Genomic DNA, 13,599 nt, shown 5'->3' with positions numbered 1-13,599 from the left:
GAACAAAGGTGAATTACTCCTCAACGCGATCAAATCATTACATAACTCAGCACAGAATAATGATGAGCTGAGGTTGGCAGAGGTAACCTGCCCAGGTATTTGGAGGAATTAGGAAATTCTGGTCTTTTCCAGAGGCATAAAATGAATTAAGTGATCCCCTAGGAAGCAGAGAAAGAAAAAAAAGAAATCAGCCTAAGAGAGAAGAGTCCTACTTAGATTTCCCTACCCTTTCTGGCTCTCAGGGAAGGAAATAAACAGTATAGAGAAGGGGTGAAAAGCTTGTGGCATTTTCTATCCAGAGGGTCTCTTGGCCTTTACAGATGCCTGAGCTCTTTGGGTCCAGTCTTGTCTTCTGCAGGCATCTTCTAAGACACAGACAAATCCTTGGTAGGGAAAACCAAGCCAGCTGTCTCCGAACAGACCAACCATCACTCAGATGTACAGGGTCATCAGAGAGGAGCGAGACATTGAGGAGCATGCAGAAAGTGTCACCACTTCATGACACAAAGACTGTAGCCAGAAATAGCTCGATCTCTAGACACCACATCACTCTGAAGCTACACTTCAGCCTGGCACTGTGCCTCGAGGGGGTATTTCAAAACTGCCACCTTGCATGGTTCCTTTAAATCTACAAAGCTAAGTTATCTGGTTTCCAGTTCTGGGCATGGAATTTGGGGTTCTCTTCACTGCCTTTTCTGTTATGGTTTTATGCATGAGATCTAAGCAGTTTATCATCTCAGCAATATTCAGTTCATATCATGACCCGGTCGTGGGTGTTCTTTTCAGGTTATTTACAAGGGGATTCACAGAGGACATGCCTTAGAGCCATCCCTGGGGCTGCTACTCATATTCTCTCTTCTCAGCTTTCGGACAGCTTGGACTAGATATTCTCCGAGGCCTCACCCAGCTCTAAAGTAGGCAACATTGGAAAAACCACAGCTTCAAAATGACCCCTCGCAGGCTGCAATCGCAAACAGATTTGGATGCTGGTGGCACACACAATCAAGACAACGTTGATTAATTTCGTAACTGTCATCTTGGGAGATAGCATGTCCAGAACTCCAATCGTGTTCCCGTCGTGAGCTAAGCTCAGCATTTGTACAGATTTCATCTCAGCATCTCATCCCAGTTCAGCAGCCTCTCCTTCACGAACGAAAGCCAACATTTCAAAACAAAACCAAATACAACAATTTTCATACTACTACAGAAGCAAATACGTGCGTGTTGAAAACTTACATATAAGAACATTTGTGCTTGCTTATGTTAATGCCTGGAACATAACCATTCCCCATAGACATTTGATGAATAAATGAAGAAACAGAAGCAACGCACGTGCCTAAAATAGGAGAATGGTTAAAAGTTAAGGGTAATCTAGTCATGTATTTGAGTTTTATATTCATTTGAAGTTAAGTTTTCCAGGAACATTTAATGGCACACTTGGGAAATGACCACAGCACCATGCTATTTTTGAATGAGTCAATAATGTACTTTCTGATTTCAGTTGTGTCTGCTTACTTCTTTCTTTCCTCCCTCCTGCCCTTATGCCCTCCTTCCCTTCCACCCATCTGTCCATCCACCCCAAACATAAGCATAAGGGGTCCAAAGCCCTACCTCCTGGGCATTGCATTCCCTGCCCCCACCCACTCCTCCTGGACCGCCGGCTCACATTCTTGAACTTCATCAAGTAGATTAAAAACTAATGATCTCATCCAACTCTCCAAATCCGGCCCATAAAGAAACCTAGTCCGAGAAAGAAGTGATTTTAGCTCACTGTTAGTGTCAGAAACAAGTTCACAACAGAGAGGTCCCAAACTCTCAGGCATTCGACACGTGTGAGTTCTCTCAGCTAACAGAGCAGTGTGTGGGAAGCGTGTGTGTGTGTGTGTGTGTGTGTGTGTGTGTGTGTACGTACATGTGGTTGCATTGCTTGCTTACTGTGTGCCCTTCAGCACAGCAGTTTAACAGTTTAAACTCTCTGAGGTTAAGTTTTCTCAACCATAAAACGGAGACAAAAAACATCTCCTTTATGAGATTATTGTGAAGATCAAATGACTTAATACACGTAGAGTTTACAATAGTGCCTGGAACATAGTAAAGACTCAATAAGCATTAGTTTATTTTATTTTACTTATTAATGCTATTATTACTATCCAAATGACTGCATAAATCTCTTGGATAGGCAAAGATGCTATAAACACCTCAACAGGTTTCCTGGATTTCATAAAGCCAATGGGAAATTCCACACTTAGGTTTTTTTGACTGTTTTGTGTCATTTCAAATATTTAAGTGCCAAGTTTTAGTTAGTGGAAAGGAGTACCCTACAACCCCTGTTCAGTAACATTCCTTGGGGATTTAATAAAAAGTATTATGGATGTAAGTAATACGGCGGAAAAACAGAAGCAATCGATGACATATTGAGAAAATTACATAATACATTTACGTATGGGAAATAATGAAATTATGCTGCAGCAAAAAGAGAGATGGAGAAAACGAACACGACACTGGGAAAGTAAACAGTTATATGAACATCACAGTGAAACAGACGTGACAAAAGCCTTCTGAATTGTGTCCTTAGTGATGGAGGACTCGGATAAGACTGTTAAAAACTAAGGATTTAAAAATAAGGCCTGCCTTTCATCGGAACCAAGCTTCACCACTTGAAAAGCAGTTTCTCTTTCCATTTTCCTACTCTTCCTCATAAAACCCCCATAAGATGGGTGTCTCCTTTTTAAGTTTTCAGTCGAAGAAACCAAGGTAGAAAGAGGGGATACAACTTGCTGTAGGTCTGGAGCCGGGAGGTGACGGAGCTGGGATTTGCGCTTTAGGTAAAGCCATACTCCAGTGACCCTTTAGGCACCCAGGAGAACCCCCAACAGACCCGTTCTTGTTTAGAATGTAATAGAATACAATGCTCACCAAGCCGTCGTCTAGACCTGTGGGCAGCCTCCACGCCCCAAATGTTGTGGAATGCATGGCTGTGGTTATAAGCTCCCACTACCCTCTCTGCAAAGTGGAAGTCTTGTCTCCATTCTCAAGAAGGACACGATGACTTCAAGGAGGCTAAAAGCAGGGAGAGTGATAAGGAAGAGGTCCCGGAGCGCTGGGCACGCAGGGGATGCCCAGTAAGTTTGCAGAGCGGGGAGAAGAGCTCCTGGGAGAAGCTCTGAGGTTTTTCCTGAATGAAAGTAACTACGTATTTACAATAAATCCTTGGAGACGGTTAGCTGTGGGAAACTTCTCTGGCTCTCTAGAAACACGGCTGTCTCGCCCCTACCCCTGTCAAACGCTTTCTTTTACATTAGTGTTTCTCAACATCTGGCTTAATTGGTAGCCATATATTTATTTTTAATATTAAGTAACTTGTCCTGTTTGGTTTCAACCTATGACATTGGGTAGCTGCGTACTATAGAGACATTAATATATTCAAATAAAAGGAAATCAATTAGACATTCAGTAAATAATAGAAGAAATGATATTAAGAAAACAGCAAAATCATAGAAGTGGTATGTGGATGGCGGAGATGTCACTAGACCCCTTGAAAGAGTAATTTTTAAATGGGACCGGAAGGCTCCGTGGCTACCGGGCTGTGGAGGGGGCTTCTGGTGTTGGTCTTTCCTACTGATTATAGAAGCTCTGGTCATTCCAACGCAAGCCCATTGCTTTGATTCTGAGAAGATGCCTGTGAACGTTCTCACGTACAAAAAGGATGCAAATCAAACATTAAGAAATGCACATAGATAAGAAAGGCAAACAGGACACAGCGTTCAAGTGCATCCATCTCCGTTTAGGGGAAAAGCACACTCAGAATATGGACTTGCATCTTATATTTAGCTTCCACTCATGATCCTTCAAAAATGTGCACAATGTGATACGCTCTATTTCAGGTCTCCTTTGGAACTATGATGCAATGCAGCAAAATAAGGGAAGCTTAAATTACCACGCGTTTTGAGCAGGGCTAATAAAGACACAGGCCCCGACTTGCAAACATCTGTGCCTTCCCAATGGCCCAGGGCATAGCCCCACCATGATCCTTAAGATTCTCCCACTAACAGGGTGGGAAGGGGGTTCCCAGTTACAGGAGGGGCTTCAGTTCAAAAACAGTGATGGTATGGAAAGGAAGGTTTTAGAGAGTTGGCTCAGAAAGGGAGAGAAAGCAGGCAAGTTGGCAGGAAGAAAAGAACTAGCAAGCTCATAACAAATGCAAATTCAAGGACCACTGGCATCCCCCAGACACCGTAAATTATTGAAATGAACAGTAGTGAATGATTCCAGATCTTCCATTTTTAAAGAGAACGTGGAACTTAGAATTTTGTATGATGACAATGAGTTCAGTATTTCAGACTCTATACTAGGAAATAACATGCAATATGGGTTTGGGCCTGTTCTCATCAGTGGAGCAATCATGAGCAACCGCGGAATAGTTGTTGCCCACTTCTATCATCTCTTCTCCTTCCCAGCTGTTTTCACTTCTCTTACATTTCTGAAAATTCTTCCCTACCTACATAAAAGGTATTCTGTTACTGTTGTTAAAAATCAGAGAACTGCTTCTGTCGGTCATTCACATTTGAGTATGAATTGATTTAATCAGATTGCTTTCCCTATTCACACCCAGCTGAGAGGGTCCTTTTATCTTTTCTGTTCATGCAGGATAGATGGCAGAAGAGAACTGGAGCTAATGCTCAGACTCAGGGGACATATCACCTGGGCTGGATTCCAATAATACCTCTTACCAGGTAACATTAGTTTCTCAATTTGTAAAATGAGGTTAATAGTACCTACCTCCTACAGTGTCTGACATACATGGACAGGGCTTCCTACATGTTTTCCACTTGTATTACTACACAGACAAGTTTAAAGGGGGTAACTTTAAACAATGAGATAATTTTTGACTATCAAGTTGATAAAAGAACATAATGATACCAAATTATAATGCCAATCATATTAGCAAGGATGAGATGAAACGACATTCTAATAGACTACCATTATGGGGTGCGCACACACACAATGGGTTTAACAAGCAATTGGATGAACTCTATTCAACGGGTTTAAGAGACTCAAATCTTTTGACCCCCAAATAACACTTTTTAGAATTTAGTCCAAGGGAGCTATTCAAGAATGTAAACAAAGACTTGCACATACGAATGTTTTCTGTGGCATTACTCATAATAGTTGTAAGGCAGAGAGACCAAAAAAAGAAAAAAGTCTTAAATGTCAACAGCAGTGGCAAATTCCAATACAGCAGAAAGTTATGCAATCATTACATATCATTTTGAAAGATGATTAGTGGCATAATCAAATGCCTATGATTTCATATCATGTTAAAATGTAGGATTAATTCTGAAAATAACACTATGAGTCTAATAGTGTACAAATGCACACACACACACTAACCAGGTCAACAGGAGAAAGAGTAAAACATTAAGAGTCTGATTCCAACTATATGACACTCTGGAAAAGGCAAAACTATGGAGACAGTAAAAAGATCAATGGTTGCCAGGGGTTGTGGGGAGGGATGAACAGGTGGGCACAGGGGATTTCTGGGGCAGTGGCAATACTCTGTATGACATCATAATGGTAGACACATGGCATTACACATTTGTCTAAACCCATAGAACGTACAACACCGGGAGGAAGCCCCAGTGTAAACCACAGACTTCGGGTGACTATGACGTGTCAGTGTGGGCTCATCCATCGTAACAAACGTCCCATCTGGGGGGTGCGGGTGGACACTGATAATAGGGGAGGCCACACCTGTGTGGGGGCAAGCGCTCTTATAGGAAATCTCTGCGCCTTCTGCTTAATTTTGCTGTGAACTCAAAAATGGTCTTAAAAAATCAAGTCTTAATTAAAAAAAAAAAGTTAAAGAGTGACTATTTTGGGGTGACAGACAGCTGATAAATTTTGCTTTCCATGTGTTTCTAAGTGGTTTTCAAATGATCATATGTTGCTCTTCTCAGCGGAGCACGATTAAGAATGGTTTTGCAAGGTGTACCTGTGTAGAGTGAGAAGCCCTGAGGAGCAGAAGAAGAAAATGTGGAATAAAAAGCCAAAATGCTGTTTATTCTGTAATAACCTTTGGGTGAGAAAAAGCCCAGGCTTCAGGTTGGGGCATTCATTTCCAAATACAATGTGGACAAGACCGAATTACAGCTCAAGTGAAGGGGGGAGCTGACTATACTCACAAGATGACTCCAGACCATTCAGAAAATCATCTATTCTTTATTAGCTTCAAAGCACCAGGCAATTGGCAATTCAAACTCCTCATTAGAACATATTACCTGTGCGGAACTTGGGGAGGGGATGAGAGGCACTCCTGAGAAGGGGCGATTCAGGCGAGCTTAGGACCCGCAGGTGCCCCCAGCCTGCACGCCCCTCCTAGGCCGTCCTTGCCCACAGAGCCATCAGGCAGGGGAGCACTCTAGCGAGACAGCGGCCCCTACCGTCCATCCCTCAACATGGCAGCCAAAATACTCTGAAAACGCGAATGACTCCAGGGCTTAGGACAGAACCTAGCCTCCTCCTGGGGGCCACCGTTCTCTACTTCGCCCACCCCTTCCCAGGGACCCTGGGCTCGCTGCTCCCCCACGCCCCATTTTTCCCATTTTTCTCAGCCCAGACTCACCTGCTCAAAATGTCCTTCTCTGAAAACAGTTTACAAAGTTACAATCCCTGCCAGGTGAGTCCTATGCTCATGTTTCATGCTTTCCCTCTTTCTTTAAATCTTTGTAACACTTAGCACCATCTGAACTTATCTGACAGTATTATATGTTTTACTTGTGTACTGTCATCTAGAGAGACAATGTAAGGTCCGAGAACGCAGGGATGACACTCATTTTTCTTGGGCACCACTCTTAGGGACTGAATTGTATCCCCCCCACCAAATTCATATGTTGAACCGCTAACCCCCAGTGTTACTGTATTGCCTATGGGGTCTTTGGTAGGTAATTAGGTTTATGTGAGGTCATGAGGGTAGGGTCTTCAGGATGAGATGAGTGACCTTATTAAGAAGAAACATCAAAGCTTGGCTCGCTGGCCTTACCCCCGTCCTGCCCCCTTCCCCTTCTCTCTGCTGAGTGAGGGCACAACGAGAAGCCGGCAGTCTGCAGCCCAGAGGAGGGCCCTCACCAGAACCTGGCCATGCTGATAGCCTGATCTCAAGACTTCCAGCCTCCAGAAGGGTGAGAAAATAAATGTGCATGACCTTCTGTTATGGCAGCCTAAGCTGACTATGACAACCAGGATACCCTTAGTGCCTAGAACAGAGCCTGAAATCTACTAGGAAGTCAATACAAATTGATAGAAGAGAAGGGTTTGGTGTTTATGACCTTCTTGTCAAGGAAGAAGAATGGCAGTGGCCCCCTTCACGGTCCCAGGGGCTCTGGTGTGGGTGGGAAGTACAGATGGATTCTGCAAAACGCTGCCTGCTGATTCAAGGAAGACAGAAAGTGTCGAACCCCTCCTGGCCTCAGGATCGTTCCATGCGAAGCTGAACGGAGGTCTCCAATGGACGCGTGCGAACTTCCTTTCATGCTGTCTCATGAACTTTTTACCTTCCTTGTGCTTCTGAATTTGGACCTACGGTTGGCAAGTTATGGCCCATGGACAGGGTTTTTGTAAGAATGGCTTTCAATTTTTTAATAGCTGAGGATAATCAAAAGGAAAATGATAGTTCACATCACATGGAAATTATATGAAGGCCAAGTTTCTCTGCCCATAAGTCAAGTTTTATTGGAACACAACTGCATCTACGTGTTCACATATTTTCTGTGGCTGCTCTTGTGCTTCAAGAGCAGATTTGAATAATTTTGACAGGGAATGAATGGTTGCAACACCTGAAATATTTATTATTTGGTCCTTTATAAAAAAAAACTCAGCTCAGACATTTAATGGCTGTGTGAGTTCGGGCAAGACTCTAGGCTACTCTGAGCCTTAGACTTTCCATTGTAAGCTGAGGGTAATGGTTTTTGTTTTCATAGGCATCGTGAGCATACCGCAATGCCCTGAGGGCCCTGAAGAAATATGAATTCTGCCTCTTATTTGCTGTGTCATTTGTTTTTACTTGAATGCCCATGAGCTCTCCTTGGGTTTATTGATCTTGTTTTTTTCTCTTGTCCAGTCTACTTCCATCTTCCTTCACATTTACCTTGTCATTTTGAAGGAACATAGCCTAGCGGCTAAGTGTGTGGGGTCTGGAGTCCAGCAGCCTAACCCTCCACTTTGTGAGCTTTCTTCTCTTGGCTGCAAAGGGGGTGACAGTTTGGTTTAGGGCTGTGTATGAAAGGAGAAAGCCATTGCACACAGCTGAGCCGGGTGTCTGGCTTGGTGGGTGTTGGCTTTGATGGGGACAAAGAGGCGCCAAGATCCCCAAATTGCCTCAGGGCCTCTTCCCTCCTTGTTTTGCCCTTCCCCCTCCTAGCTGCCCATCCTGGCTCCCATCCCAGCAGTTCTGCAGCAGTGTCGCTGGCCCTGCCTGGACCCACATCACCTGAGAAACAGCCATGCTTGGTTCCACCAGAGAGACTCTGATTAAAACTGGTCATTCCAGCGACCAGGCATCAATAGTGGTTAAAAACTCTCCAAATGGTCCTTACACACAAGCCAGGGATGGAGAAACAATGTCTTCTAGTCTCTTGAAACATTCCTGGAAGCATTACAATTCTGGGGGATTTCAGGGCCCACGCATGCCTGACAAGAAGACCAAACAAAGTGTTTTCTCCCCCTGTGTGTTTACTGGGTACTGCGGATGGGTGCCAGGTACGTGCCTGGCTCTGGCTATGCCGAGAAGAGTGACCCGTGGCCTTGCCTCTAACAGAGATGAAAGACGCATGTGATGACGCTAGTACAACACTATTCCATTTCCCATTTATGGAGTACCTGACAGAAGGGTGAGGTGTATGCAGATCTGTGCACAGATGTCATGAGAGCCCAGAGGAAAGAACAATCATTCCATCTACCAAGGCTTTAGAAGGCTTCACAGAGTCTTTCTTATTGCTCATCACCCTCAGCACCAGGGTAAACTGAGGCAGCAGGACTTGGGTCTCTTGTCCGATGCCTGAACTGCAGGTCCTCTCAGGCTCCGGCTCTCACATAAGAACACAGTTTCTCTCTCTCTCTTACCCCATCTCTGAAACTGAATACCCTTACCTCCTAGTTTTCGGCACTAATGTGGAGAATGCATGGATTCCCTAGCCTACAATTGTCTTTGCAACATGGCTTCTGCCTTTGGTGCATGGCTGACAGGGCGCCCTCCCTTCAGCAATGGCCAAAGCATGTGCTGATTACCCAGGCCACCTCTGGGCCCCTCCCTGACAGATGGCAGATGGGGCCTGGAGACAGCTGTCAGGTCTGTGGGCAATAGTCCGAGGCAGGGGCCGCCACCAAGAATAAAAGCTGGACCCTCCACCTGCTGGGGCCCCATTCATGTAAATATAGTTGATTATAGCAGGGTAACTCTGATATGCTAAATTTTAATAAATAAGTATGCACATTTGCTCAACACTTATCACACATTTTTCTTTGCTGTATTTCCCCAAATATAGCTTCCCTAAAGGCAGGAATCCTTCACAAGAGAACTCAGTTGTATTCCTCATTAATATGAAGAAGGAACCAGGTGAGGAAAGAATAAGGAGAGGCAGCCAGAACCTAAGGACCACGCAACTCACCATAGCCCCAGTGCTGTCTGCCTGCTGGAACCACCTCATGCTGCCGATGCCTGGGGAGCCTGACCTTCCAACCAAGTGAATCCAAACATGGGAACCAGAGTCTGGCGTCCCTGGTGCTTCAAGAGCTGCCTGAGGGGATCCTAGTGTCAGGCTCCCATGATCTCACTGTATTCTCCAAACCATCTTATGCGGTAGACCCTTTATTTATTATGATGCCCATTTTCATCAAGGAAAATGATGCTCAGAGAGGCATCCTGTTAGATGTCTAGTGAACAGCAGAGCGGACAGTACCTTTGGAGCTTGGGTTCCTAAGAACCACGCTCTCTCACCACTCCGCAGAGAAGTCTTTAAGCTTAATATGGTTTTGCAAAGGAGCAATAGCTCTGAGCAAACTTACTGCTCTGAGTTGTCTTTTACCGTGATCAAGCTTTGTCTTTGGCAGGCAGGTGACAAAGGAGCCATTCATTCATTTTAACACAAGCATCTAACTTTTAACCATTCAGCATCAAACACAGACGAGGCTCTATGCTAAGCTACAGAGACTTGCTCCTGAAGCTCTCGAGTCTGGACATCACGATGCGGCCAGTGATGGTGATGGTATGACCGCAGGCAACAGTTACGGAGGGCCCACCGTGTATCGGCTCTACTTTACATATCATACCCCTCATACACCGTCTCCTTTAACACTGAGGGCTATACTACAAAGCAGAAAGCTAAGGCTCAGAGAAGCTAAGTGACTCACCCGTATTCACACAGCCAAAACACGCAAGAGATAGAACTGGAACCCTGGCAGGCTACTTCTGCTGGAAACGCCTCCCAGAGCATTAGTGGTCACAGGATGCCACTGTGCCTCTAAATTTCTCTATTTCCATTTTGGGCCACTTCTCAGGTTGAGTACTAAGGGTCTATCTGACGTTGGGGAAAGATTTCCTCCATCCCCAAAGATACTCAAACCCTTGGTCGTGAACTCGCGTGACCCCTGAAGGGGCAGTGGAACACTTACCCAGAGTCTAGCACTTACCCTAATCATGGAGCCAACCCCAGGGACTGTACTGGAATTCCCCCTGGACCTTGATTAGACAGGGGTTCCATAACTCTTGCATGCGGGGTCGATAGAAAAGCAATTTTTCCATTTGGTCTCTCTGAGGACCCTGCTTTTCACCAGCCTAGGGAGGTAGCCCATGTGTGTGGCATACCCTGAGGTCAATAAAAAGCTTTAGAATCCTGCAGGATTGAGTGGAAAATATTCTCATTATAACATTAGAGAAACTTAAAAAAAAAATCAATGAAGTAATGGGATATAACACCAAATGTGCCCTTTAGCCAGACTCAATTGTTTTACCCACATAAGGCTCTGGATGACGCATAATGGAGATGCAATGAGTTATTCCCTGAAGATGCAGCCTGGAAGATCCAAGGAGATGAGAAACAGTTAAAGGCGGAGAGACAATATCCATATGCACAAAAGAAGTCAATGATTATCTTATCCCCAAAGCTGAAGCTAGTCAAGAGCCTTATGAGTGATTCTGGAGTGGTTATTTCATTTGTTGCTTTTACTCTGTTGTTGTTTAGAGGAATGGTGGATGGGATCTTAATAAACAACACCGTGTGTTATTTCACCTCTTAATTAAGATCAAGGGTGAAGCAAGTCCGGGTTACTGAGAAGTCTATGCGGTTTTATTTCTCCGAAATACTACGACCACTTTAATTAGGCTAAACGCATGTCATTCCATAGTAAATCCCAAAAGAGTCTTGGTTTGATTTTTGGATAAGAATGTTATTCATTTGCTCTCATGCCATAATGCTTGAGGATCTGAGTACATGGTATATGGTGAGGTGCTTGCAGAAACAAAACCAGGAATAGCATCTCTGTTCTTATGGGGCTTATAAACTATGATAAAGGAAAAGCCATGCATTGAATAAAGTATTGGAGACAGCTAGTTGAGAGTTGGAAATTACTAGACAAGAGAATGAACGGGTAATGCCCATTGGAATTGACAGTCATCCATTTATCCTTGAATTATTTACCATGTGTTGAGAATATATTAGACATTGAATACACTAGGTATTCTAGCTTCTCATTACACACATAAAAGTATCCTTCCTCAGAAAAGGCTGTTGTTTGGAAGAAATTTTCCTTCATCCCCATTAATTTGCCAGCTATTGATAAAGCATATGGCACTGTTACTACAAGGTGGTCCCAAGGCTATGCAAAGGATTAATAAGCATCAGAAAATGGTCACCTGTCAAGTAAGCGTTAAAATTTCAGCAGCTCTGGGCTTGTTTATGAGAAAGAAAAATAAAACAAGGAGAGAAACTGTTGAACTTTAGACTGCTTTTTATCTTTGTGTTTGTCCCCCTCTATTAGTGGACTCACACTGACACCCCCCACCCCCACCTCACCCCTTCATCCTGTTTCTCTTAGTAAACGATGTTCCCAAGGGTCAAAGCAGTGTTTGCCTTGCCGTTAAATGCAAATGGCTGCAGGATTTTGTGCCACAGCCTGCATTGCACAGGGGTCTGACTCATTTAAAAAACAAAACAAAACCCTGCCACCCTAGAACTGGGTTATATTTGATTTGCACTTATGCGCAATTGAAACCCTCTGGTTAAAGATCCTTTCCATGTGTGTGCCCGAGGGGTGGAGGTGCTTCAGCTGGGCTGGAGCCTCTCTCAGGGGCTGCTCTCCTAGCAAGAGGGGCTACCACCCTTCAGTTTGCTTGCACAGCATCAAAGGGAAAGCTCTCGCTCCACTGGTAACTCCATCACGTGATGGTGGGGGAGAGGCCACCTAGTGTCAACAGCTTCTCTCCAGGTGACGGATGGATATGGTCAACCAGGTGAAATTGCTTCTCAGGGACTTTTCATAAAGTAGAGTTGCTTCATTTTAGCGACTCGTTTTCTCAAAGGTGGAGGTGATCACTAGTCTGAAGAGGGGCAAGAGGTGAGGGGAGACACACAGTCGGAAAAAGGTATGCAAGACGTCACAGGGGAAAGGGAACCCATTTTTCTTCCATCTAAAAACTTGACCTTACGGGGAACTACAGCACAATTACAAACTTGCAACATTCTCCTTTTTCAGGGGACTGAGGAAGCTAAAAATCAGAGTCCTTCACTTGTAAATTCGAAGGTTACAATGACATCTGTTTGAAGAACCGTTTCTCAGTCGGTTTAAAGTCAGCGGTAGCTGCAGCAATGAACGAAGCTGAGGTAAGTAATGTGTAGACAAATAAGATGAAATGGTCCTACTGAGGGTCATGGGACAAGCATCATGATTGACTTTTCCTTCCTATGATGAAAGATGCTGAGATATAAACAGTAGAACAGTAAAGCAGAGATTTGAGAAGTAAGATTCCTAACATATTCTCTGGCGATCAGACGGTAACCCAACAGCCTTTCTTACGGCAGGGCAAGCAGTCTTAACTGATATGTACCCACTGCTTGAGGGTACCCGCTATATTGGAGAAGAACAGGATAAATACATCCCTTGTGTTCATTTTATTTAGCAAAATTAGCTGGAGGACTGATAACAGAGAGGAGACATGGTGTCTCTCACCAGAGATAAACATCTTGAGACCACAAATCAAGCCTGTGCCCAATAACCTCGCCTCCAGCCTTTGCCCCATTCTTGAAAGCCTTAAAACACAGAGTCCCCAAACTTTCAGTGTACCCCCTCTCTGAGGACGCCCGCACTTTTCCTTTATGTGCATGCTTTCAAATAAAGCTTTCTCACTGCTCAAATTCCTGCAGTTTACCTCTTTGCTATTTCATTTTATTTCCACGTCCGTCTTCACTCTGTCTCCACGTTACTCCTAACAAGCAGGAGGGGGCTGCTAAGAGCTCAGATTTGGGCCTGCAAGTTCCTGCCGCCCGGGTGACCTGGTTGGAAATGCGGCTGTGAGAGCTGCTCTTAGTAGCTTGCCTGAAAATCTCCTTT

The 13,599-nt window shown here is 44.4% G+C and overlaps 1 protein-coding gene across 22 annotated transcripts in view; it reads right to left on the bottom strand.

Moving 5' to 3' along the window:
- The window catches only part of RBFOX1 (RNA binding fox-1 homolog 1), a 1,840,194-nt gene that overhangs the window by 359,939 nt on the left and 1,466,656 nt on the right, over window positions 1–13,599 (bottom strand). The window lies entirely within an intron of this gene.

This window comes from Manis javanica, chromosome 10 (genome assembly GCF_040802235.1).
Source record: "Manis javanica isolate MJ-LG chromosome 10, MJ_LKY, whole genome shotgun sequence".
Taxonomy (NCBI): Eukaryota; Metazoa; Chordata; class Mammalia; order Pholidota; family Manidae; genus Manis; species Manis javanica.
Note: the sequence above shows the minus strand (reverse complement) of the source record. Positions and strands in the feature narration are given on the sequence as shown.